This window comes from Dromiciops gliroides, chromosome 1, assembly GCF_019393635.1.
Source record: "Dromiciops gliroides isolate mDroGli1 chromosome 1, mDroGli1.pri, whole genome shotgun sequence".
Classification (NCBI taxonomy): Eukaryota; Metazoa; Chordata; class Mammalia; order Microbiotheria; family Microbiotheriidae; genus Dromiciops; species Dromiciops gliroides.
In genome coordinates, this window is record NC_057861.1 from 686,782,303 (window position 1) to 686,793,376 (window position 11,074).

Below are 11,074 nucleotides of genomic sequence, written 5' to 3' on the forward strand. Positions count from 1 at the left end.
ACAATTTGAAACAACTCTGAATATATAATATATGTGAAAATAAGTATTAATAATTGTGATTTGTATTTAAGTAAGGGGCTTATGTGGAAAATTCCCCAATCAAATTGATAGATCAATAGAGCATAAGACTTGGTCTCAAACTTTTGAAAGGACCTTCCTATAAGACAGTATTGATATAGGGTTGCAGTACCATTTATGTAGAACTAGAAGAGATCTAAGAAACCTGCTAGATTAACTTCCTCATTTTATACCTAAACATATGGAATCCCCAAAGGCTTAAATGACTTGGCCTAGCTTACAGGGGTATCAGAGCTGTGATTCAAACTTAGGTCATATAAATCCAATGTCAACCTTTTTTTTTTTCCTTTAGAACAATGACGAGATATTCTCCCATTAGTACCATAGAACAAAATAATTCGTAGTGTTTAGGACAGTTCCAAGATGAACAAGTTGGTCTGAATATCCCCTTTGTTCCCTCGCAAAGGATAATTTTCAATGACTGAGGTCCTTGCCCCAGGATGAATTGGTTGGTCCATATTCTTAGTAACAGACTCCTATGGATTAGACTAAAAAGGACGTCTGCATCAGGAGGTTTGGGTTTGGTTTTGGTTTTGGGTTTTTTTTGAGGAATCTGGGCTTCTTTTTTCTGGTCCCTTTTGCTTTTATTCTAGAGACCTCAAGTATGGGAGCAGCTAGGTGGTATAGTGTATAAAGCACCAACCCTGGAATCAGCAGGACCTGAGTTCAAATCTGACATCAGACAATTGACACTAACTGTGTGACCCTAGGCAAGTCACTTAACCCTCATTGCACCACAAAAAAAAAAAAAAAAGAATCAAGTTCAGCTTAGAGTGACTGCCTGCTGCAACAACATGGTAATGACTGACTTGAGGCAAAAACACATGGAAGTTACTTGTGCTTGCCCAAACCTATGTGGCCCAAGAAAAGAGTTCCTGGACACATTTTGCTTTTCTTCTTCCCTTTCAGACCACAGGTTGAAGACCAGATCCCTGATTGTGAATTTGTACTTCCTCAGTCAAAGAAATAGAATTGACTAAGATAGATAGTGGTAGAGTATCTTTAAGAAGCATATAGAAATCTCATGGTTCCAGTTGTTAGTTTGTAAACCATGCCATTTATGAAACTGTGTATTCTACATAGAGAAAGCAAAGAATGTTGGTCTACTTAGTACAATGGAAAGAAAAAACTCTGGAGTCAGAGGAACTGAGTTCACATTCCTCCTCTTCTACTTATTATCTGTATGACCTTGGGTAAGTCACTTTACTTCAGAGGATCTGAGTTTCCTCCTCTGTGAAATAGATAAGTTAGGACTTGATGGCCTCTGGGATTCTTCTAGTAACTGTAACAATTGGAATGACGCCACCTGCTGGAGACATACTGTAGGAAAGCTCCACCATGAAGAGAAGGCCTCTGAGGGCAAGGCCATGCGGCTTTTCTTTGGTGTCAGGAAGTGACGTTTGCTTGTGGGAGGAAGAGGGGGCAAGGCTGGTGCTCTGACTCGCTCTCTTTCATGTGGACTCTGGTGGAGAGTAGAGCTAGAAACACGCTCTCCTTTTAATAGATAGATGAATCTATGCCTTTCTTTCCAGGGTCACACAGATTCCAAATCCTATAGTCTTTATCCTCAATTTAAAAAGAAAAATCCAGGGGCAGCTAGGTGGTGAAGTGAATAGAGCACCGGCCCTGGATTCAGGAGGACCTGAGTTCAAATATGGCCTCAGACACTTGACACTTATTAGCTGTGTTACCCTGGGCAAGTCACTTAACCCTCATTGCCCTGCCAAAAAAGAAAAAAAAAATAAGGGGGAATTTTTTTTGGGGGGGGCAGCTAGGTGGCGCAGTGGATAAAGCACTAGCCCTGGATTCAGGAGTACCTGAGTTCAAATCTGGCCTCAGACACTTGACACTTACCAGCTGTGTGACCCTGGTCAAGTCACTTAACCCCATTGCCCCACGCAAAAAAAAAAAAGAAAAGAAAAGAAAAGAAAAGGAAAATCCAAAGCTTACATTCAGTTCAATAAGTTTTATTTTTTGTTTGTTTTTTATTCATATCAATATGCTCTTGAATTCAAAGTCTTGCAGTTTTAGCATTTTGGTACATCTCAATTTGTAGATGGGATGGCCAAAATAGTTGGCCAGTTTCACTTATGCCCTAACATATAAACACAGATTGATAAGGTACAACTGAAATAAAAACGCATAGCTTAAATTGTTTTATATTAAAAGAATATCCCTTTAAGCATGAGCTATGGTCAATCCTTCTCAGAAAATAGCCAACAGAAAAATTCTACTTATTTCCCAAAAATCCATGGCTCAGGGAAAACCTAACAGGCTTCGAGGCTTTTGTCTCCTTGGTCAGTCTGAATATAGCTCTGCTCAGCGAAGGCTGAAAGTTATTACTGCTTGATGGTCCATAATGAAGGAGGTGGTAGAACCAGCCAGATTCTGAGGAACCATATGCTTAGTTCATTAAAATAAGTGTCATGAATTGTCATTCCTCTCTATAGATCCTCCAACAGCTTACCAACTGTATTGATGAGGCCTATACCAAATTCTAGAATGGATCAAGAGGGAGCTAAAGGCCATCCTTTTTTCTACTATGACAGTAAATCAAATAAATGACATTGGTTCAAATATTACCTCTAACACGTCCTATGTGACTTTGGGCAAGTCATTTAACCTCAGACTCTTCAACTGTAATATAAAATCTAATAGCATTTATATCATGCTTTTAGGTTCACAAAACACTTTACAAATATCTTATTTTGTCTTCACAAGAACCCTGGGAGATAACTCTATCTCACAAAGTCTATCCATTCATCTGGATTTGAGAAGCCCCCAAAACCTCCCATACTTTGAAATAAGTGCCCATGGCAGACTTTAAAAGTTGCCCTGTAATGCTCTGGCAAAGTGAATAGAAACCCAGGCTTGGAGTCAGGAAGACCTGAACCCAAATCTAACCTCAGACACTTACTAGCTGTGTGACCGTGGACAAGTCACTTAACCTCATTTGTCTCCATTTCTTCATCTGTGAAATGAGCTGGAGAAGGAAAAGGCAAACCACTCCACTATCTTAGCCAAGAAAACCCCTAAAAAGGGGTCGCAAAAAGATGAACGTGACTGAAATGACTGAACACCACCAATGCTTTAATTATGGTGGTATCTATATGCCATATTTGCTACAGCAATCTATACTCTTTCCAAAATGTAAGCACAAAATAATAGTCCACAAGTATTTATTAAGCGCTTACTCTATACCAGTGGCTAAGATAAGCATTAGAAATAGAGAGTCAAAATTAGTCTTTTCCCTCAAGGGTTTTACATTCTGACAAAGGAAACAACAGGTAAATAAGGATGTATAAGATGCATAAGATTAGATGGAAGGTAATAACCACCATAGCATCAGTAATAACAGCAAGCAGTTCTGTAGCATTTTAAGGTGAGTCAACTGCTTTACAAACATTAACCGATGTCTAAAAGAAAACTTACTTCAACACTCCTAGCGCCTCTGATTTCATCAGGACGCAGACTTACTTGATCAATGCAGATGTTGATCCCCTTGTGACTTTGTAGGTGGTCTTCAATAGTGTTGTGACCAAAAAAGTCATCACTCTAGAAGGGAATTTGGAACACAAAGTTTCAAAAAAAAATTTGATGTCAAAATTTGTATTTGCATGTAATTAAGAAAGATAAAACTTAATGGGAGAAAAAAGTAAATGAAGGGGGCAGCTAGGTGGCACAGTAGATAGAGCACTGGCCCTGGAGTCAGGAGGACCTGAGTTCAAATCCGAACTCAGACACTTAACACTTACTAGCTGTGTGACCCTGGGCAAGTCACTTAACCCCAATTGCCTCACCAAAAATTAAAAAAAAAACCATAAATGAAGTAAATAAATTAAGTAAAAAAGGCAAAAAATAAATTTAAATTAAATTAAATTAAAATCTATCAATCTGAAGCTGGACTTCAGAAGGCAGGTCCATCCCCAAGCCCATTCTCAAAATCTTTTTAGCTTGGTAGAGCTTTGGTAGATCTTGCTCAGAAGTCAAAATAAATCCAGGGCCTCATCCATGCTGTGATAAGGTATCAGGGAATGACTTGAGTGGAGACAGCTGAGTTCCGTTAAAGGTGGTTTAATTAAGGGGAGAAAAGAAGAAGAAAAATCGGTGTATTTTCACAGCAGAAGAATTTTTCTATTTTTGAGAAACCTGTGATTTTTACACTGTACCATTAGGATGTGACAAATGGTTCTGTATGAGCCAAAAGTGGACTTGATTTAGTTTTGGCCTTTTCGTATTTAGTTTTTAAAATTGTGAGAACCAATGAGTCACCAAAGAAAGGAAACTGAAAGGTCGTTTTTTGTGAGATCTTCTCCTAACAGGCAGCTTGGCAGGGGGCGAGATGAGTGAAGGGGACCTTTTAACAGGGATGAGGAGAGAGGCAGGAAAATGCTCATAGAGGTCTGGTCCATACAAGCACAGAAAGCATTCTTTCTGCTTAGAAAATGTTTGATAGTCCCACAGGGCTCAGTTATTAACAAATGTTTTAGCTGTTTCCTTTGACTAGAGCTGGGAAAATAGCTACTTAGGCAAAGAGAGAACGAGTTCTCAGAAATTCATCTCTTCTTCCCTGACCCATCCTCACAACACTTCCTATAAGTAAACACTTTCAGGACTCCTTAGTAGGATAATATACTTGGCAAACACCAAGATAATTCATGCTGAAAGGACTCTAGTAATTCTAAAATTAATCAAGTCAACATCTAGCCTCCCAGCACATGAAAAGTTATGAAAGGGGTTTGATGTAGAAGAGTGGACACAAGGGAGAACTTTGGATTTGGAAAACCTTGTGTTTGAGGGAAAGGAGTGACTTTATCAATAACTTGTACAAAACCATAGATTACATATTCATAAAAAATTTAACTGACACCAAACTTGAAAGGATAGCTAGCATACTAGTTTGACAGGATCAGAAAAGAGCTTGACTGGCTACAGTACTGGGTTGAGTAGGGGCAGCTAGGTGGTACAGTGGATAGACTACTGGCCCTGAAGTTGGGAGGACCTTAGTTCAAATTTTACCTCAGACACTTACTACCTGTGTGACCCTGGGCAAGTCACATTGGCCAACCCAATTGCCTTAAAATATCTGGTGCCAACTCCAGTCTTCCTGATGTATATTGTGCCACTGGACCCAGATGGCTCTGAAGGAAAGAGTAAGGTTGGTGATTTTGCGCAGCCCTCCTTCACTTAAGTCCAATTCACTGAAAGTCATGACATCACCTCAATGTCATGGTCTTTTTTGAGAACCAAGAATAAACAATAACAACTGGGCTGGATGAAATTCAATAGCGATAAATGTTGAAGCCTTGCACTTGGGTTCAAAAAATCAAGTTCACCAATGGAAGTTAAGGGAGACATGGTTAAACAGTGGGTTTCCTAAAAAAGAAAAAAAAAGAGGGCTGTAGCCTCAAGATGACATATGATGTGGCAGTCAAAAAAAAAGCTGAGGTGATCTTGAGCTTGTATTAGGAAGCTTAGCTCCCAGGAACATGGAGGTGATAGGCTTTGTATACACTGCCATCATCTGACCTTATTTAGAGTATTGTGTTCAGGTCTGAATGCCACAGATTAGGAGAGACACTGACAAACTTGACTGTATCCAGAAGATGACAACAAGGCTATTGAAGTCACATGAGTCCATGTAACATGAGGATTAGCATTAAAGAACTGGGTTTGTTTAATCTAGAAAAAAAACTGAGGGGAAGAGGGTGAAGTCATGAAGGAGGAGAATAATGGCAATGTTTGAAGTTTGTCACATGAAAGAGGGATAGGAGTTTTCTGTTTGGCCCCAAAGGGTATAATGAGGAACAGTGAATGGGAATTGCAAGAAGACAAATTTAGATTTGATGTCAAGAAAAACTGCCTAATAATTGGAGTCCAAAAGTGATAAGGTAGTGGATTCCCCCTTCCTTGAAGTCTTCAAGCAGAGATAGAATGATTACTTGTTGCACATGGAATAGTCAAGATTCCTTTCCAAGAACTAGTTGATCTTGGCTGCCTACATTCCTTCCAAATCTTCAATTCTATAATTCTGAGTGGGAAGCTGGTAACAGTAAGTGCAGTGCACCAGGCAAATGTGAGAACTTCAAAAGACAAACCAAGAGTGGATACTGGCTGTGGAAATGAGAAGGAGTATGGCACAAGACTGTTGGTGCTGGGCTGAGAGACTGGACACAGTGAGGAAAATAGCAAACCACTGGAGGCAGGGGAGAGCCATCCTTAAGTCACTCCCACTATTCAATGTTTTACACCTACACACATGCTGCTGAAGGAAAGTAGAGAAAATTGTGTAACTTTTTTGACTGTGTCCACTACAAATTTATGTTACACAACCTCATATGGTTTATATGTGTATTTTAGATGTGTATTTTAGGCATGTGTTTTAAGTGTGTGTTTTACGTGTGTATTTAGGCACATGTTTTAGGTGTGTAATTTGGGGCTACATGCCTTACATGACTACAAATGCCCAAAACACACCTACACATACCTACACGTGGCTACACCTGCATAGGCTATGCTGTAGTTAACAAATTTTGACATCATGAGATGTCATTTTTCTTTGTTCCTCCAGTGTGTTTTAGGCATGTGTTTTAGGTGTATATTTTAGGCATGTACTTTAGATGTGTATTTTAGATGTGTTTTAGGCATGTATTTTAGGTGTGTGTTTTAGGCCTACATGCCTAAAACATACCTACACATGCCTACACACCTACACGTGGCTACACCTACATAGGCTGTGATGTAGAAAACAAATTTTGACATCATTAGGAAAGATGTCATTTTTCTATATACCTCCAGTGTGTTTAAGGTGTGTCTTTAAAGTGTGTGTTTTAGGTGTGAGTTTTAGGCATGCATTTTAGGCATCTACTTGATACCTTACCCTATTGTCTTCTATCCTTTGTAACTAAACTACTTGAAAAGGCTTGAAATGTAAGAATCTTCCTGGATTCCTCACTCTGTCTCATTCCCCCTATTGAGAAGATCATAAGTGTCTCTACTTTCCTCTCACTTTCTTATTAACCCTTTGCGATTTGGATTCCAACCTTTTCCTTTCACCAATACTTCTTTCTTACAAAATTACTAATGATCTCTTAGTTGCTAAATCCAATGGCCTTTTCTCAATCCTCATTCTCCCCAACTTCTCTGCAGCCTTTGGCACAGTTGATCAACCTTTAATCCTTGATACTTTCTTCTCTCTAGCTTTTCCAGATACTAGGCTCATCTGATTTTCCTCCTGTATATCGGACTTCTCTTTCTCTGTCTCCTTTGCTGGTACCTCCTCCAGATCACACCCTCTAACACTAGGTGTTCCTCAGAGTTCTGTCTTGGGTCCTCTTGGTGAAATCATTTGATGATTTCATCAACTCCTATGGATTTAATTTCCATATTTACAGTGATAATTCTCAAATCTACATTTTCTGCCCCAATCTCTCTGCTGACCTCAAATCTCCAACTGCCTTTTTGACATCTCAAACTGGATGTCCAGTTGACATTTTAAACTTAATATTTCCAAAACAGAACTTGTTATCTTTCCCCCCTAAATCCTCCCTATCAGATGCCCATCAATCGGGGAATGGCTGAACAAGTTGTGGTATATGAATGTAATGGAATACTATTGTACTGTAAGAAATGATGAGCAGGAGGATTTCAGAGAAACCTGGAAGTACTTACATGAATTGATGCTGAGCGAGATGAACAAAACCAGGAGAACATTTTACATAGTATCAACAACATTGTGTGTTGATCAACTATGCTATCATATGCTATTATGACTCTTCTCAGCAATACAATGGTCCAAGATAATTCCAAAGGACTCATGATGACAAATGCTCTCCCCGTCCAGAAAAAAGAACTGTGGAATCTAGATGCAGATTGAACCATACTGTTTCTACATTTTTTGTTTTTCTTTTTTAAGGTTTTTCCCTTTTGTTCTGATTCTTCTGTCACAACATGACTAATGCAGAAATATATTTAATGTGATTGTACATATATAACCTATATCAGATTGTTTTCTGACTTGGGGAGGGGGGAGGGAGGGAGAAAAATTTGGAACTAGAAATCTTATAAAAGCAAATGCTAAAAACTATCTCTACATGTAACTAGAAAATAACAAAATACTTTTATGATTTAAAAAAATAAATAGATAAATATATCTTCCCTATCTCCTACCTTTGCTGTTCCTGTAGAAGGCAACAGCATCTTCCCAATCCCTAAGGCAATGTAAGAGTCATCCTGGATTCCTCACTCTGTCTCATTCCCCATATCCAAGCTGTTGAGAAGGCCTGTCAATTTTACCTTTGCAACATCTCCTAAATATGTCTCCTTCTTTCCTCTGAAATTGCTTCCATTCTAGTGCAGGCCCTCATCACTTCACACCTTGATTACTGCAATAGCCTGATGCTGGGGCTGCCTGCCTCAAGCCTGTCCTCACTCCAATCCATTCTCCATTCAGCCATTAAAGTGATTTTCCTGAAATGCAAGTCTGATCATGTCACCTTTCTACTCAATAAACTCTAGTTGCTTCCTATTACCTCCAGGAGCAAATTAAAAATTCCCTGTTTTACATTCAAAACCCTTGATAACCTAGTCCCCTCTTATTGTTCCGTTCTTCTTCTGCCTTACTCTCAACCTCATACCCTTTGATCCAGTGACAGTGGCCCCCTAGATGTCCCAGAAACAAGATAATGTCTCCCAGCTCTAGGCATTCTCTCTGTCTCTACTGTGCCAGAAATGCTCTACCACCTCCATTTAGACTATTTAATTTCTTGGCTTCCTTTAAGTCTCAAATAAAATTCCATCTTTTATAAGATACCATGCCCAATTCCTCTTAATTCCAATGCCTCCACTCTACTAATCATTTTCTATTTATCCTGTATATAACTTGCTTTGTATATATTTATTGGTATGTTGTCTCCTCTATTAGGTTGTAAGCAACTGAAGGGAAGAGATTGTCTTTTTTTGAAAATATTTATTATTTTTTCTTAACATTCTTTTCTTTCTAAATTGAGTTACAAATTCTCTCCGTCCTTCTGACCCCTTCACCCGCTGATAAGACAAACAATATATCAATTATATATGTGAAATCATGCAAAATTTATTTCCATATTAGACATATCAAAAAAGTCCCTCCCCCCCCAAAAAAAAAGTGAGAAATGCATACTTCAAATTGCACTCAGAATCAATCAGTTCTTTCTCTGGAGGTGAATAACATCTTTCTCACTGAATCTTTTGAAATTGTTGTCTTGGATCATTGTACTGATTAGAGTAGCCAAGCTTTTCACAGTTGATAATCATTACAACATTGCTGTTACCATGCATGTGTTCTCCCAGTTCTTTTCACTTCACTTTGCATCAGTTTATATAGATCTTACTATGTTTTTCTGACAGCACCACCACCTCCATCATAATGGTACTCCATCATAATCATATGCCAAATGCACAGTCTTTTGTACCTTTTCAAATCCCTAGTGTTTAGCACAGTGCCTGGAACATAGTAGGTGTTTAATAAATGTGTGTTTTTTTGTTGTTTTTGGTGAGGCAATTGGCGTTAAGTGACTTGCCTAATATCACACAGCTCATAAGTGTCAACTGTCTGAGGCCAGATTTGAACTCAGGTCCTCCTGACTCCAGGGTCAGTGCTCTATCCACCCCACCACCTAGTTGCCCCAATAAATGTTTATTGAATTGAATTGAAAAGGAGCACATGATGGGAAAACAGACAGTCTCTGGACATACACTGGAACCCACAATTCTATTCACACTGCAGAGACCTTTCTAAGGGCAGTGCTATGAATTTTCAAGGATTGTGGCTAAACTTCTGTGAAGAAGGGAAAATGCAGAGAACATTATAAGGGCTTCATATAAGGGCCTTGGTTAAGAGTCTTTTCTATGTTCATTTTTACACTATATCAATAAATCGGCTCTATGGTTATTGTTTTAGCGAGCCTTCTATCTGCAGAGGGACTGTGGCATCTTTTGAGCAATATAAACCAGATTCTCTTAGTCTCAGGGCAGATGTCAATGGCTAGAAGGGGGTAGGAAAGGTCTTGTATTAAACTACCAAGCTCATCATTAGGGAAACCTTTAAGACTTAACCCATTCTTGCTGTCAGAGAAGTAAAGGCTCCATAGACATAAGGAAACAATAATATGCACAATGGTACTGTGCAGGCTTTCTCAGTGGTACATGGGTTTAAAGCTGGAAATGATTTTAGAGAGTATTTACTCTCACCTCAATTTACAGATGTGAAAATTCAGGTCAACAAAAAATATATAATTTGTCCAAGGAAACACAGTAAATCCAGGTTGTATTAGCAGATATGATATTTAAACCCAGGTCCTTTGACTTCAAATCCATTGCTTTGTCTACTCTATCACACTGCTTTGTTTATTAATAACCAGCTTTTTAAAAAAACAGTAATAAGAATTAGGGAGAGCTTTATCCAATATTTTCCCATAACTAATATGCTTGATAAAAAGAAAAAAAAGCAAAATATCTTCAGATGGATTACCTAATCCTATGCATTCCTCTCTCCACCATACTCTAACCATCAAGAGATTGTGAATGGGAGAAACCGAATGTCATAAAATAAAGCTAAATTTTGCTCAAGAGACTGGGAGCAGAGTTTCAAGCACAAAAATTATTAGGGGAAATTCCTAGCTCAGTACAAATTATTAAGGGGGAATAAAGGGAAGAATATCTTCTCCTTCCCATGAAACAGCTAAAAATGCCCATATGAAGAAATTACTTGGTAGAATTACATGTTTATTTTTTAGCTAAAATGTCCCAAAAGTTATCTCAATAAACTACTATCCTTATTTTAAAGGAGAAAGCAGTGTGTGATTTATTGCATCAAAACTCCTGGGGTTTCTGCTGAAGAGTGTGAGAGGAAACATGACCCTATACTGGTCTATAGAGAACGTGGAAACCCTTAGTAGAACAGAAAGAGTTTTCATGGCAGAGATTTACTCTTCTTTTAATGTGAGGGTATAACAAG